Source organism: Podarcis melisellensis, assembly GCF_964234715.1.
Source record: "Podarcis melisellensis genome assembly, chromosome: 6".
Taxonomy (NCBI): Eukaryota; Metazoa; Chordata; class Lepidosauria; order Squamata; family Lacertidae; genus Podarcis; species Podarcis melisellensis.
In genome coordinates, this window is record NC_138538.1 from 35990475 (window position 1) to 36008174 (window position 17700).

A 17700-nucleotide genomic window follows, 5' to 3' on the forward strand; every position below is an offset into this window, starting at 1 on the left:
AATTCATGGACAGGCAAATAACTCATTGCTGAGAACTCCTTTATACAGACTTAGCAATCAACAACAGCAGAAAATCGTAAATTAGCTGAAGAAGCAAATTTAAAGGCAGACCAAAACAAAAAGAGGATAGAGGAAGTAAGAGGAGAAGTAAGACCACTGAGCAGACAGCTTAATGAACAGCAAGCCTACCTGTCCATGGCAGAACTGAAAAATCGGGAAAGCAACCTTAGGATCAGGAATATACCAGAACTTGAGAAAGAAGATTTGATCAGCTACTTGACGGCAGAAATATCAAAGTTCTGGGGTATTGCAGAAGACAAGGACTTTAAAATTGTCACCGCCTTCAGGCTGGGAAGAGTAGCAAAGAAGGACAAACCAAGAGATTGCTTGGTCATTTTGAGATCTAAGCAAGAAAAAGATAATATACTCGGCCTTCATTTTAAAAATACATTGGTGATTCAGGGAAGGACTGCAGAAATCTTCAGAGACATACCGAAACAGCTGTTGGATTTAAGAATTGTATATAAAGACCTCGCAAGCCTACTGAGAAACAACACAATCCCTTATAGGTGGGAATTCCCTCAAGGACTATCTTTCAGCATCAAAGGGAAAAAAGTGAGAATTAGATCAGCAGAAGACCAAGAAAATTTTTTGAACGACTACGGGGAGGACCTTCAGAAAGGAGTAGCAGGTGCCTGGCCACCACCTCCGCCTGGTGCAATACCTCCAGATCTTGACGGCAAGAAAGACACTCCTACTGGCTAACAATTTGATTCAAGATGTCTCTGCAGCTATTTAGCTGGAACATTCATGGTGCAAATTCCCCTGAGAAAAGGAAAAAGATTTTTCACATATTGAGAAAGGAACAATTGGACATCATATGCCTACAAGAAACACATGTGACTAGGCTCCATAGGAGAGTTTTAATTAACAAAAGATTAGGCCAAGAATTTGTTTCCTTAGACAAAGTTAAGAAAAGAGGAGTAGTGATTTATGCAAAAGAGAACCTAGCACCAAAGTTGATATTTAAAGATGAACAATGAAGAATTTTGGCGATTGAAATCCAAACACAAGGAGAAAAATTTCTGATAGTAGGAGTATATGCACCAAATGAGGGGAAATCGGAATTTTATAAAAAGCTGCATGAGATAATGTTGGATCATATAGACTACACCAACATCATTTTGATGGGAGATATGAATGGAGTCGTCTCTACACATATGGACAAGTCACAAAACCAAAATCTGACTAAAGATGGCAGACTACCTAAATCTTTTTTTGAACTGACAGACAATATGGACTTGATCGACATTTGGAGGACCAAAAACCCACTAGGTAAAGAAGGGACTTTCTTTTCTGAGGCTCACCTATCATGGACAAGAATTGACCAAATTTGGATAACTAGAGGGCTGGCCCCTAAGACAAAAAAAATAGAGATCTGCCCTAAAACTTGCTCCGACCATAACGCATTGAAAATGGATCTGAGACTTGTGCCAGCTGGATCCTTCAGATGGAGAATGAATGACACTTTGTTTAGAGATCAGGAGATTGTGAAGAAGGCCCCAAAAACGTTGAAGGATTATTTTGAAATCAATATGAATACCCCGGTGGACAAGAGAACAATCTGGGACGCAAGCAAAGCTGTAATGAGGGGGTTTCTGATTCAACAAAATTCTATTAAGAAAAAACTCTGGAATGGGAAAAGAGATAAGATTTTAGAGAAGATACGAGAGGGTGAAAAAAGACTTAGACTTAACCCAAAGTCAAAAGAAGTGTTAAGAGAAATTAAGTTCCATCAAGCACAATACGCCAAATTGATAAATCAAGAAGTAGAATGGAAAATTAAACAAATGAAACAAAGATCTTTTGAATCAGCAAACAAATGTGGAAAACTATTAGCATGGCAGCTGAAAAAGAGACACAAATTGAATTCTATTACCAACTTGGAGGTTGATGGAGAAAGTATTCAGAAACCAGAAGAAATTAGAAAGTGTTTCCAGAGATATTTCAAAAAACTGTTTACTCAAGGTCCACAGGCGGAGGAGGAGATTATTCAATTTTTAAAAAGTAATGGATTGAAAAAATTATCCCAAGATAAACAAACAACCCTGAATTACAGAATAACACAGCAGGAAATAGAAAGTGCCATTCAGAACATGCAATTGGGGAAATCCCCAGGCCCAGATGGACTCACCTCCAAATATTATAAGGTTTTAAAAGATTATTTGATTCAACCATTAGTGGAGGTGTATAACCAAATTATGGAGGGGAAGGGGGCTCCGGAATCGTGGAAAGAAGCATTCATCACTTTGATACCAAAATTGGAATCTGAAAAGACTCAACTCAAGAATTATCGTCCTATTTCACTCCTGAATGTGGATTACAAAATTTTTGCTGACATTCTGGCAAGTAGATTTAAAAAAGTTCTGAATGAAGTAATTCATAAAGACCAAGCAGGCTTTCTCCCTGGTAGACATTTGTCTGACAACACTAGGAACATTATAGATGTTTTGGAGCTATTGCAGACAAATATGAACACAAGAGCTGTATTAATTTTTATAGATGCAGAGAAGGCCTTTGACAATATATCTTGGAAATTTATGAAGAGAAATTTGGAAGGGATGGGAGTGGGAGGGGCGTTTCAAAATGGTATAGAAGCAATCTATTCAGAGCAAAAAGCTAAATTGATAGTGAATAATGTGTGACAGAAGAGTTCAGAATTGAAAAAGGAACACAACAGGGGTGCCCCCTATCACCCCTGCTATTTATTTCGGTCCTGGAGGTACTGCTGAACTTGATTAGGAAGGATCGGGAGGTACAAGGAATACAGGTCGGAGGTAAACAATACAAGTTGAAGGCCTTTGCAGATGATTTGGTTTTAACACTACAGGAGCCAGAATCTAGTACTAAAAGAGCTTTAGAATTAATTTATGAGTTTGGTCAGGTGGCAGGATTCAAGTTGAACAAACAAAAAACAAAGGTTTTGGCGAAAAATCTGACTTCTTTAGAAATAGATGAGTTTCAGAAAGAAACGGAGTTAACGGTGGCTAAAAAAGTGAAATACCTGGGGGTGAACTTGACGGGGAAAAATTTGAACTTATTTAAAGATAATTATGAAAAATGCTGGATTGAAATTAAAAAGGATTTAGAAATCTGGTCAAGATTAAAACTTACCTTGTTGGGAAGAATTGCAGCTGTAAAGATGAATGTATTGCCAAAGATTTTATTCTTGTTCCAAACCCTGCAGATCGTGGATAGAGTGGAGTGTTTTGGAAAGTGGCAGAAGGACATTACGAAATTTGTCTGGCAGGGCAAAAGGCCCCGGATAAAACTTAAAATACTAACAGATGCTAAAGAAAGAGGGGGGTTTGCCCTGCCGGACTTAAGGTTATACTATGAGGCAGCATCCTTCTGCTGGCTGAAGGATTGGTTTCTACTAGAAAACACTGGTGTCCTAGATCTGGAAGGGTTTAACAATGCTTTTGGATGGCATGCATATTTGTGGTACGACAAGGTAAAGGTACATAAATTATTCAAGAGCCATATTGTCAGGAAAGCTTTGTTTAATGTCTGGACTAAATACAAGGACTTACTTGAAAATAAGACGCCGAGGTGGTTGTCACCAACGGAGGCGAAGACCACCAAAGGACTTAACATGGAGAGTGGTTGGGCTAAATATTGTGAGATAATAGAAAAAGTTGGAGATAATTGGAAGCTGCAGAGTTTAGAAAAAATAAAGGACAAGGTGCGAGACTGGTTTCTCTATGCCCAAATTCAAGAGATGTTTAAAAAAGATAAAAAGATTGGTTTCCAGGTGGAAAAATCAAAATTAGAGACAGAACTACTTGAACCTAAGACGAAAGTGCTCTCAAGAATGTATAACTTGCTGCTTAAATGGAACACACAAGATGAGTTAGTTAAATCAGCTATGATTAAATGGGCTCAAGACATTGGTTACAACATCATGTTTGAAGACTGGGAAAGGTTATGGAACACCGATATGAAATTCACGGCATGTAGTGCCTTGAAAGAAAACATTATGAAAATGATATATAGGTGGTACATGACCCCAGTCAAACTTGCAAAGATTTATCATTTGTCTGATAAAAGGTGTTGGAAGTGTAAGGAAGCTGAAGGAACGTTCTTTCACCTCTGGTGGACATGCCCGAAGGTGAAGGCATTCTGGGAAATGGTTTATAACGAGTTGAAAAAGGTATTTAAGTATACCTTTACTAAGAAACCAGAGGCCTTCCTCCTGGGCATTGTGGGCCAGAGAGTGACAAAGAAGGATAGAACTTTCTTTTTATATGCAACTACAGCAGCAAGAATTCTTTTAGCTAAATATTGGAAGGTACAGGAGCTACCCACGCTGGAAGAGTGGCATACGCAGCTGATGGACTATATGGAACTGGCCGAAATGACTGGCAGAATCCGAGACCTGGGAGAAGAGGCAGTGGAAGAGGACTGGAAAAAATTTAAGGACTATTTACAAAAACATTATAAGTTATGTGAATGTTGAGAATTTGTTAAGTTTTTAGACAACAAGCTTCAGATTCCAAATTTTTGATATTGCTGGAATTTAAGTTCTGATTGTGAAATGACTAAAGTCTAGGGTAAAGTTTCTATATTGAGGACTGTTGGAATTGTGAACTAATAATATTTCCCCTAAACCTAATATACAATTGAGGAAAGTACAAAAACACAGGAAACAAGGTATTAATTTGCTGTAACTTTATTTTATTGAAAAAGATGCAGGGGATGGAAGATGTGGGGAAGTCCAGTAGATCATGAAAAATTGTTTTGCAAAGTACGATTTCTTTTTTGCTTATAACCTTTTTTCTTTTCTTTCTGTAAAACTGCCTTTGTTGAATAACTGACGATGTATTTGACCTTGGAAAAAAGCAAATAAAAACATTATTATAAAAAAAATATACAGACTTAGCTAATATGACACATAAACAAGAACGGGGAAATTATGGGTGTTTCAATATTGCTCAGTGGCTTAAGCTCCATTCAATCAATACAGCCTGTTTCTCTCTTTTTGCGGGGAGGGGAAGCAATTTCACTCAAGCAAGTCTTCATACCTCAGGCATGTTTAAATGTTCAGTTCAGGAACATTATACAGGAAAGGGAATGGCACAGAAACAGTGCCTGCAAGTATTTTATTAGCCACAGAGTAGCAGAGTGAAAAAGATTTAGCAAGGCTAAGCACTGCTTACCTTCCAGTTCTACAGATCATATTGCTGACTTTCTAAGGATCCAAAGGACCACTGATGAACCAACTGACTGGGAAAGAGCAAAACCAGACTGGATTTTAAAAGAAATGAGAAGAAAGCTAAAACACTGGGTTTTTTGAACATTTTCAGCAATACCAAAGAACCCCTCCTATTTGAGTGATTTTCCAGAAATCCCTTGAAAGAACTGTTTGCTTTATATATTGACATCAACAGCACCAGTTGTCCACTAGTTGTTTACTATTATTATTCAGTTCTGAACTATGCCTTCAGATTGAGAAAGTGTGGGATGTTCAGTTTGCCATTTTTCTCTTCTTGATATGTAACTCAAAGTACAATTTTTGCCAGTATAAAACTGAAGAGAGAGAGAGAGAGAAAATGTTGTTATTTCATACATGTTGGTCTAACTCTGGCAATCTAAATTACTGCAAAAGTTTGCATGTAGTCTCTTAAAACTGTATGCATGACACCCCATCAAACAACAGATTCTCTGCCAAATTTGCCACACTCCAGCTAGAGGCTGTACAGGAGCACATTTGCGCAGCACCAGCTGATGTGGTGGGACAGAGTCATGAAACCACCCTCCTAACATCAGAATCCCTGCAACTTACCTGGATGGCACTGGCTCAGGCAGGGCAACAACAAAGTCAGAGCTTTCAAGGCTTATGGGATCTGGGGGGTCCAAGCAGAGGTGGTTTTAAGGCAGTGTTGCCATTGCAGTTGCACTGGGCACCACACTGCAGGTGGCACCACAACAATGCTGTAGAATGGAGTGTGAGAGGAGGGCAAGTGCTGAATTTGAGAACCAAACAGGGCACCATTGAAATCTCAGAGCCCAAAGTCTGCCACTGGTGCATGCCACACCAGTCACTACTGGATTTGGGTATATCCTTAACTGGATGGGAAATAACAATAACAATTTATTTATACCCCACCCATCTGGCTGGGTTTCCCCAGCCACTCTGGGCAGGTTCCAGCAAAATATTAAAATATAATAATTCATCAAATATTAAAAGCTTCCCTAAACAGGGCCGCCTTCAGACGTCTTCTAAAAATCAGATAGTTGTTTATTTCCTTGACATCTGATGAAAGGGCGTTCCACAGGGCGGGCCACTACCGAGAAGGCCCTCTGCCTAGTTCCCTGTAACCTCACATCTCGCAGTGAGGGAACAGCCAGAAGGCCCTCGGAGCTGGACCTCAGTGTAAATCATTCTACAGCCTGATTTCACTGCTGCTGCTGCTGCTGCTGCTACTGCTGCTGCAAATAACCCTCACTAAGTAATCTGACTAGGTGGCCAGGTGGCTGAGAAAGACTAGCAAACTGGGTTGAATCATCTCAATATCCTTAGACCTATATGCCATAAGAAGCTCCCATTACAGGATTTTAGACAGGATTTTCCCCCAGCCCTATCCTATCCATTACCTCTGCTGAGAAACCAGCTGCCTTTATTCCTCCCTCAGCTGTTACCTAATAAGCAGGTAACAGTATCAGGCTAGTATCAGGCTACCCAAACCATTTTCATCACAGCTGGTCATGATGATAACTATAACTTTTAAAAAGCTAGTTTCCTTTTCCTGCTGTTCCTTCCCATTTCTTTTTTCTTGTGTGTCATATGTTTTAGATTATAACCCTGACTGCAGAAATTGCTGCAACTACTTAATTGCCTGACTACTTAATTTAGTCAGCGTCTTTAAGAACCTTATTGGCTGTTGTTGTTTATTGGTAAGAATAGAGTAAAAAAAAATTCTTACATACATATATAAATAGTATACATGGATTTGCCAAGAATTGAACTTGTGACATTCAGTATGTGAGCAGTTGGTTGGTATGATTCATTGCATTCTTATGTTTGTTTTGGAAATTTGGAAATTAATGTGACAGGAGCATTAAACAATAAACAAAAACACCCCACAGATACAGGTACAAGGTGAATGTTGTGACCTGTGCAGACCTCTAGTATATGTAGTTCCTAAAAATGTACTTGTTTACTTCTCAGATGAGGATGAGGAAGCTGGAACCATTTCTGGGAAATAACTTCAGGTTTCTCTGTAAAAGATAAGCAGAGGTAGATTTGGGACAAGAACCCTGCAGAGTGAAGAATGAAGGCATTTGTTGTTGTTGTTGATTTTGTATACCCTCAAGTTTTTATGTTTAACTTTCCTCAGCAAATTCAAAATGCATTTGCGGTACTTTACAGAGACCAGGACAAGAGCAGCAAAGTTGTCAAATTTCATCTCTGGGACTCCTTTCACTCTGAATCCATGCAATGTCCTCTTTCTGTTAATCAGAACCAAGAAAGAAAACAACAGAGCAAACTACAGTTATTTCACAAGCAATTGGAAATTGAATAATAGGCCGTTAGTGGTTACTTTTTTGTTAGGAGAACATTACTGCTGGGCATGCTTTACAACTGCATCTAAATTCAGAGAAGAAAAATCTCTAGCATTCAGCACCGATGCATGCCTTTCATTAATTTTATGTTACTATATAGAAAATATGTCATGGCGCTTTACTTTTGCTTTTATGTGTGTGAGGCACTGTACCACATTGGAGTGAGGCTACGGAACACAGAAGCTGAAAGGGATAAAACTCCAGTAAACAGAAAACATTTCCCCACAACACACACACACTTTTTGCTTCTTTGCAAGCACGCTAACAGATCCAAAAGCATGGTTGAAAAGTTCAGTTTCCAGAATTATTGGCTTCCCAATGTACACTCCAAGGGTCACAGGTGGCACTGTGGGTTAAACCACAGAGCCTAGGACTTGCCGGTCAGAAGGTCAGTGGTTCAAATCCCCACGATGGGGTGAGCTCCTGTTGCTCGGTCCCATCTCCTGCCAACCTAGTAGTTTGAAAGTACATCAAAGTGCAAGTAGATAAATAGGTACCGCTCCTGCGGGAAGGTAAACGGTGTTTCCGTGTGCTGCTCTGGTTCACCAGAAGCGGCTTAGTCATGCTGACCACATGACCCGGAAGCTGTACGCCGGCTCCCTCGGTCAATAAAGCGAGATGAGCACCACAACCCCAGAGTCAGTCACGACTGGACCTAATGGTCAGGGGTCCCTTTACCTAATGTACACTCCAGATTTTGAAAGTAAAATGCATATTACAGTTATTGGTTGCCACAAACATTTGGTCTGAAATTGGAAGGACGAATTCTTCCTCAGGGAAAACATTTGAGGCATTTCAAGGGAAGCCAAAATAATCTGAGTAGGACTGCTGAACTTTCTCATTGGGTCACCACACATCTCTAGGTTGCTACCAGATTTCACCTAAAGCAAAATGTGAAGCAAATATAAAAATTCCTTCCTTTACAGATAACAATAGATACCAAATCTATTATGGTAAAAACCTCTGTGGAACAGAGTCCTCTTCATCAGATGCACAGAGCGTCATTCTCAGTTGCACATATATATGGGTGGTGCTGGTGATATTGGGGGGTTGGGTAAGGCACTTGTAAGCTGTGGGGGTCAGAGGAAAATGTAGCACAGATAGTGACAATTCAATTAAAGCTGGAAGGTAGGCAAGATAAGCATGGGTACTCTTTTCAGTGTCATTGATACGTGATGAAACAATAGACTTGGAGTTAATTAACATATGTAGTAGGAAAGGAAATCTTTCTATATATTCAGATGCAAATGTACATAATTGAACTTCTTGGTTAACTGTAATTCAGTAGTTTCATCTCTTTTTGAAATGTCTTTGTTCAAGCACAGCCACCTTAAAATCAATGGCAGAGTGTCCTGGTGTCCTGCTGCTAGGAAAAGTGCCACAAAAGGCAACCTAACCTGGGGAACAGTGGCTGCCAGAAAAAAACACTGGTGGCAAGCATGGGAGGGGATGTGCTTATTTGCTTAGGAAATGTAGCCAGATTGAAGCTTATACTGAGTCAGACCATTGGCTCATTTCCCTCTGAAATGCCCACACTGAGGGACTCTCTCCCAACCCCAACTGGAGACACCAGGGATTGAATTTGGGACCTTCTGCATGCAAAGCAAGATGCTCAGCCATTGAGCTATGGGCCTTCCTCCTGCTTTGTGAAACTGGAGTCATTAAGACAGTTTTGTTTGACCCAAAGTACAGGGTAGCTCTATTGCACCGTTGGTGGTGCCAAGATGCTGTTGTTGATGCAGCAGTCAAAAACGAATCAGGATCTGGGAGCCAGGAGTTGGGAGCCAGGAGGCAGAGCTAAGGAACAAGGAGAAATCGGAACCAAGGTGAAGGCAGAAGTCAGAGGTGTGAGAGGAACATGAGTTTCCACCAAGGGAGAAAGCCAGAAATCAAAAGCAAGGGCAAAGCTGAAATCAAGACTGATGTGCAAAGTCAAGAACATGCAAGAGTCAGGAAAATGGTGTAGCTCCCACAAAGTCTAACTCAAACAGAAAACCTTTAAGTGGTCCTTTCTGTTTAACAGAATTCAGTGGCCAGCTTAGGTGGGAGGAGCCAGTCCATGACTTGAGGTACCTTACTGTCTACGCCAAGCTTCCTCAAATTCGGCCCTCCAGATGTTTTGAGACTATAATTCCCCTCATCCCTGACCACTGGTCCTGCTAGCTAGGGATCATGGGAGTTGTAGGCCAAAAACATCTGGAGGGCTGAGTTTGAGGAAGCCTGCTCTAGGCAGATGTTCCAAGCCCCATTATTATAGCTCTTCACATGGGACAGCTGTGTGCACAGCCATTTTAAGAGAAAGTAAAGCTGTTTCAATTAGCCTTGTTTCACAGAGCTCTAAAATTAACATTATAAACAAACAAACAAAAACAAGACACCTAAAACCAAAAACTTAGGGGACTGGAAATGAAAGTGTACAGTTTGAGCACTGGTAGCTCCTGCCATGATGACACAAGGCCCAGAATAAGCCCTCAGGTGCCTTCTAGGACTTAGGAAGGAGACGGAGGAACTGTAGAGGCTGCTGGCAACTATGGAAATTGAGCATTCTGTGGCCAAGGAGAACAGCTTCAAGACTTTCCAAAAATGTGCAGAGGAAGAGAGCAGAGAGGAGGAGAAAGAGAGTCACTGAGAAGGAACTGGGGAAACAGGCAAGCAGTATCTTTTTCAAGTGCCACATGGATTCCCTAACAGTCCTTAGAGGGCGCTCCTGCCTCAGACATGCCACCAGGGTGCAACAGTAGAGATGTGCCTTATACTGGTTAACTAGGGAATTTGGAAGTAACATTTACAGGTCCTGTTAGGAGTAGGAATGGGGAATACATTTAGTTTGGTTGACATTTTGGTATGAATCTAATTCAAACTTTGCAAAACAATAAGCATGTCATAATCCCTGACCCAGAGATCATGCACTATGTAGTGGAGGTGCCAGAGGAGGAGGAAACTCTGGCTCTTTCCTTGTGGGAAGAATTGCCAGGACCATTTGCAAAATCAACTCAACCAGAAGTCTGAGTCTTCACACAGAAACACACACCCCGACTCAGAGCTAAAGTCTTCCATAGTACCCCTGTCTCCAAGTCTACAGAATCTTGCTCCTTCCCCTCTCCTGGCACAGCTGGTGAGAGGAAGAGTGACCTATTAACATGCAATTTGACAGACTTTATGCACTCTTGGGAGTCTATCATTTCTGAAAAGTTTATCCACTTCTGTTAACAGGAAAACAGTTCTAAGCAGGGAAATGAATTTTGCAATAGTGAAGCAGGGAGGGGGAATGAAGTGGAATTGGATGGGCAAGTTGAATGAAGCCACATGTGAATCTCCTTAGTTCAAGGGGAGCTTTTGCACCCGGGGGGGGGTGAGCTGCCCAGGGGGGCAATCGGTGCCCATTGGGGGCAATAGGTGTGGTGATTGGTGCCCAGGGGGGCGATCAGTGCCAATTGGGGGGAATCAGTGTGTGATTGGCACCCGGGGGGAGCACGGTGATCTGCTCTGGGGGATTTTGTGACCCATCTCATGGATGACACCTGGGGTGAGCCACCCCCACTGCCCCCCTTCCTACACCCCTGGTCTGTGCACACCCCTACTTTATGGGGTGAATATAGAAATTGCACTTAGCTGGTAATAGCACTGACATGAAATGCAGGATGTGTTTTCTTAAGAAAGCACTAGAAATCCTCCCTCCCCCCTCTCCCTCCCCCGGCCCTTTACTAAAGGCAGATTGCAGAGTGTGAGCCCACTCCATGCTGATCCTGAAATTGCTCACATGCGACTTGTAGACCACAGGCAGAAGACCAGTGGAGTGTGCTTATTCAATGCCCAACAGACTTTTTATAAGCTCTGTGTAGAACAGATACATATGACCTCAAATAACACTGCCTTCATGTTTGAACTTTAGACAAATCTTTCCATTTTCTCTGTTCTCTAAGCCATTGAAATCCCACTTTTTAAATAGCCTTTTGGTAATGCTCCTGCCAGTAGCCAAGCATGTGAGAGAAATCCTACAATTGTTTAATGGTAATCATTACATAATTTAATTAAGAATGAAGCTTTGCATCTCAGTGAGCCACGATTTGTTCAGACTAATTTGAAAGCCCAGGCGGAGTATTACTGATCCAGGTGGGGATTTTGAAGCTTTTTGTTGCTAGGTTGAATGCTATGGAAAATAGAAAGAGATCAATGTATAATGTACAGCACACAAATATTTTAATGAATGAAAGGCCCTAGGTATCATGTGGGATCATAAGAGAGGGAGGTTGTGCTGTGGTTAATTCTAGTATATGCCAGGACATAAGGATTTAATCGGGAAATACAGGCTCTGGCTGTTCTGCAGTTTGTTTTAGGACTAAAACACAAACAGAACTCTTCCAGCTTCCTGATTTGCAAGCAATGACTCCCATCCACACACACACAAACACATAAACACATTTTTAGACCTCCTTATTTTAGTTCACTGCTAGTTAGAGAGAAATGACTCAATGTCAGTTTCTCTCACTTTCTCATTTTTCTAATCTTAAATTCAGCTCACCACATCAGCTTAAAAATATTTTCTTTTTTAAAAAAAGTTCTCACAAAGTGAGCAGCAGTTTAGTGTACATTTCTCCTCATATGCACATTTTTTCATGCAATTTTGCTACAAGCAATTTCCCCAAGCAGAATGCATTTTGCATGTTATTTACACACACACACAACATACACATTTTACTCACAACTGACACGTTTTTGTATATTTATTTATTTAGTTGGAAAACTGCATTGCAGACTTCAGAGAAGTATGAATTTCAAGGGATAAAAGCCTTTCAAACTGTTAAAAATAAAGTGGATAAAACAACTGAAATGCCATTGAACAGAAAACACATCATCATGATCACTAGAAGTAATTGGGTACTTCTTGTGCTGCACTGCTGTATTTTATTCGAGCATGGAGAATAAAAATCCATATTTCTTCTGTTTAGCACTAATAGCACACTGGCTGTTCATACAGGGCACTTGAGAGATTGCTTTGGATGATGGGAATTAAAGTTGTCAAATATGGATGTCCAGGTAATAAAATAGACCATTTCCCATGTCGATGTGGTGCTTGCCCTGCTTTTGCCTACTGACCTAGAACATCATTTGCAGTTGCAGAGATGACATGCTCCCTGGGTAAACTGCCATGTGCACACTGAGGAATACCAATCTCTCAATCCTGAATTTGCTCTGTTCTTTGTACTGACAAATTCAGCCAACAACTACCTACCGAATGATTGTTACTGTTTCTTGTTTTCAAGCATTCAGTTCCAGAGCACTTCTGAACATGAACAGAGTGGCCTTTCCTTGAGGCAAAATGATTATTTTTATTTTGCATTGGGGAGGGAAGATAGACCAAACCTGAGCACAGGCAAAATAAAAGTTACTAAATAATTGAAACTTTTTAGTGACTTTTCATTTATGTTTGAATTTATTTTACTTAACTAAAAGCATTTCAAAACCCCTAAGGATTTTAAATACTTAGCAGCATACAAAGCAGCATACAAAAATAGCATAAAAACAATAAAACAGTATCATAAAAAAGTAAAACAACATGATAAAAGCAGGAGCAGCAAGATCTGGCAAACAGAAGAACATTCCACAGTGCAGAAGCACTAGCAGAAGACATAGTCATTGTCCAAGACTAGCAGTAAATGCACAGACCTCCACAGTTTCTGGTAGCAGGACTGGCTTCTGTATTTGGTGACTGTCCTAAAACAGTAATCTCAGAAACAGATTGGGAGTGCCTGCAGTGATACTGTTCTGTTCACCTCATGGAAGCTTTCCCAGTACATCTCAGAAGGTGTTTTGGAATTCACAGATGAGTAAGAATTATACTATTGCTCTGCAGCACCTACAGCCCTTTTCAGAGGATGAGATTAAGATTCATACCAGGTCTTTGTGCGTCTTTGTGCTGGCCTAGTCAATGCCTACTCCAGCAATTTGCTACTACCTTCTAATGCTTCTTGGCATTCCAGATATTAAGGCTGGACCACCACCATACCAGTCTTCTGAAGATAGCCTTCCTCCCTGCAAACATGGCTCTACCTGGAGATACTGAGAATTGAACCACAGACTTTAAGCATGCCAGGTTCTATCTGTTGGATCAATCCATCAACCTCTGTTGGACGATTTAGAACAGGGACGGCCAACTCCTAAGGGACTGCGATCTACTCACAGAATAAAAAACTGGCAGTGATCTACCCCTTGGGGGGGTTCAGGTCAAGGTTGTTGAGCTTTCTTTAGGGAGGAAAGTCCCATTTTTAAGGGATTTAGGTCAAAGTTTTATTTTACCACACACATAATGTACAACACTATCACTGAGCTTCAACTCCCTCCCTCAAAGTGCCCCACCAACCCATAAAATGTTTGACATTTTCAGCCTACTTCTAGAAAATAACCAAAGCTTTTAAATGAGTAGTGACCAGTAATACAAGATAAACTGTGATGTGTTGGGGAGACACAAGCTCAGTGGCTGACAGCAGCTTTGGGTCAGGGTACAGATTGGAACCCAAATGGTTCAACCTGTTCAAAAACCTAAATTGTATTGGAGGACATTAGAAACAGAGGCATCTTCTAATGAAACATAGTTTTTCATCTATTCCGCAGTCCAGGTAAATTAAGGGACTACAAATTAGCAAAGAAATCAGGCAAACATACCTTCATCTGTGCACTTTAAGACTTCATTTATACTAATGGCAATGATAGAGGTGGAGGGGGGTGAGAAGGCAAGTTATATCACATTAAGATAATCAGAAGTGTGGCTAAACAGGAATGCTAATTATAAAGGCTTGCACTGGAATAGTCAAGGAGGGCATAAATGCAAAGAGTTTGGGCAATCTCAGTTTGGATTCTGGAGGTTCGACTTTATATCCTCTTAGAAGTGCCTTATGTAAGTAAGAAGAAACTTGGAGATTTATATCTTCCTATTTATTCCAATTTTTTTGTTCCTTTGTCAGCTCTCCGCTACAGCTGAAGGCAAGTGCTGCCTAATTAGATACAAGGGATTTGGTCACCTCAGTTCTTGATGCCACCTGTCAAGCTTGAGAAGGCAGCTTGCTATATTAGCTGTGCTTGCTAAGACGGTGCCTGCTGGCAAACCTCAAATGGGTTGCAAGTTCTACAATCCTGGCTTATTAACTTATTGGCAGTGAATCAGCCTGCGAGCTGCACCCATTGGATGCCTCTACGCTCTTTATTCAACGGCCTAATGGCACCCAGGACACATGTGGAAGTGATGAAATGATTGCCATGTACCACCAAACAGTCTACTTACAGCAGCAGCTCCATTCATCAGGGATGTTTGTAGTACATGTAGCAAGAGCTTGGGCCACCAGAAAGGGCATTAACATAGTTAACAACAGGGGTGGTAGATATGTCCTCTTTTCTCCCTGAGCATGGAGAATGGCAGTGATATTCTTCTTCCTCTCCCTGCACTGAGAGGCATGTAGCTCATCAGAAAGCTAGAAAGAAACATTGTTTTATCTCTGTCCAACACCACTTGCCAATAGCAGAAAATTTACTTTCTATCATGGTGAATTTCTAAAGTAGTTGACCATGTTTACTTTCCAGGGGTTTGTGGACTGGGATCTTCTGATGTTCGGCATTCTGTGGGTGAACTGTCTACTGCAGATTTGTTGCTCCATCCACTTTTGCCTCTGGCCTCATTCACCATTGTCAGGTGGACCCTGGAAGGTTGCCCAGAATAGAAAGGGTCCCTTGAGCTGCCCACCCCTGCACAGGAGACAGTGATGTGGCTATCCAGCCCTGACACACCCTCTGGCACAATCCTGAACTTGATAACTAAATGGAAACCCCATACCTAGGTATCTGTAGAGCATGTCTCCCCAGCAGCCAACTACTCTGCCAAGTATGCCATATACTGCAGCACTGCAATATCCATGTGTGCCAAGCTAAGTTGAGGGTCTAGCCCTAATCCCTCAGAGCTTTCCTGCTTCAAGGTCCTTACCCGCTCGTCTTCACACTGGCTGTGAGAGCACTGCAATAACAAGAAAGTCACAAAATGGATTATAGTGAAGACCCACCCCAGAAAGGATAATAGAATAGTAGAATTGGAAGGGACACCAAGGGTCATCTAGTCCCATGCCTGCAATGCAGGAATGGTGGTTAAAGAATCCCTGACAGAGGTTTTAAAACTTCCAATAAATGAGAGGCCACCACCTTCCAAGGTGGATTCTCTAGGATCAGCCTACGGAAGATGAAAAGCATGTCACCTTTCAGACCAAGCAGGAGAAACATGAATAATTATTTCCTCGCCTCCCTTTTTCATCTCCCAGTTCCCTACAGGCTGGGTCTAAGTGTCCCTTAGACTAATCTACTCCACAGGGTTGTTGTGAGGATAAAATGGGGGAGATTTGAATCATGTATGTCACCTTTCCTTAGTGGAAAGGTGGGTTATCAATGACTCTTTATTAAAAGAAGTCTTTGTCTTTAGTTTTAATGCCACATAGTGCTGATTAAGAGTTTGAATTTCTTCATAATTTGCATCAGGCTGGATGTTCAGCACACGTAAGACATGGGCTTATTGGGGCAGCCCAAAATGTGTAATCTGTATCAGTCCCGTAGGGACTGCCATGAGTATTAAGCAAACTTAACTGAGATTGTTTTCAAGCCAAAAGAAACCAGAGTTCCACTGGACCAAGGGTTAATTTTGCAAAGTAATATCCCCAAACGTCAGCAACCAAATACTTTCAGTTTCATGATTCATACAAAATTGGATTTTAGGGGGGGGGGTTCCCACAAGAAACACTAAGTAATATACCCAAATCTCCCATGTTTGTGAGTACTGCAGTGTAAGGGGAGAGTTGCTGATCCAATGGCCCGGGGCAGAAATGGAAAGGACACTGCAATGTAAGTCTCCCTTATTCATATTCCTTATAATCAATAAGAAATGTAAAATGAAGCAGCACTGAATAATCACCCTCTTTACATTCAGGTCCCAGGAAAGGTGGATTGTCTAATCTTTTGGGGTGAAACATGACAAGATTTAGAAAGAAAGGGAACTGTACAGCTTCAGTAAAAGTATGTTGTCCACAAATCTCTTGGGTGGGAATAGGAGAGTAGTATAGAAATGGAATCAATTTCTAGCTTGGCTTCATTTCTCCACCATCTGACAGAATTGTAAATGTGCTTTCTTTTTCTTTTTGCCCAGTTCCCATTGCAACTGACCTGTTCGTTTCAGTGCTCCTTCTTTGCAAACCCGCATGCCAGGTAGCTTTGAAATCCTTTCACCCCAGGAGGGCAAAGGAAGCTAGCTTGGGCTGCACCAGTGTGTATTCTCCACCTGGATCAGGAGGACCTTTGAAGCACTAGAGAAACTCACCAGGCAGGGATTTGGATGGCTGCCACGGGCAGATATCAACACCAAAGAGATTTGATTAATTTGTAAATAAGCTCCTCAAATATCAGAAGAGTCTCTACATGGAACCTTCCAAACATTGTTGAGCTCATTATTCTAAGGTATCGATCATCATGGAAGAACCAGGGACACCTCTGCACTTTTACCTCTAGTCATAGCTTCCTGGGAGCCATCGTTTGTTAAGGTCTGGAAGGCAATATTTGGCCCTGAACCCCTGACTGGTATATAGGATAGTGACTTAATTATTGTCATAGCAGAATCATAGGATCGCCAGCTAACAGCACCTTTCAACATACCTTTGGTAATGTCAGTTGGTAAAAACCATTCATTTTCTTGCAGGTAGGTGTGTGCAGAGGAGAGAGGCAGCTGTGTACACTTGCTCCAGGCTTTGGAGGGCTAAGCCAGCCATGTGCGGGAGGCGCCATGGAGCAGCTGTTGTTTTGTTTTTTTTTGTTCAAATTTATAACTTTATCCTAACAAGACTCCCATCCCGGGCCTTAGACAAGCACTGCATGAGCCTGCTTAGAGGTATTATAATCTGAAAACACCTGCACAGTCATCAGTCTAAGCCTACCTCGTTTATACAAACACACACATATACACACTTTAATTGCTGGGTTAACAATGCCTCATTACACTGGTTAATTTCCTTTATTTTTTGCTTTTATGAGGGAGGTGAGTATAGCGGCTGT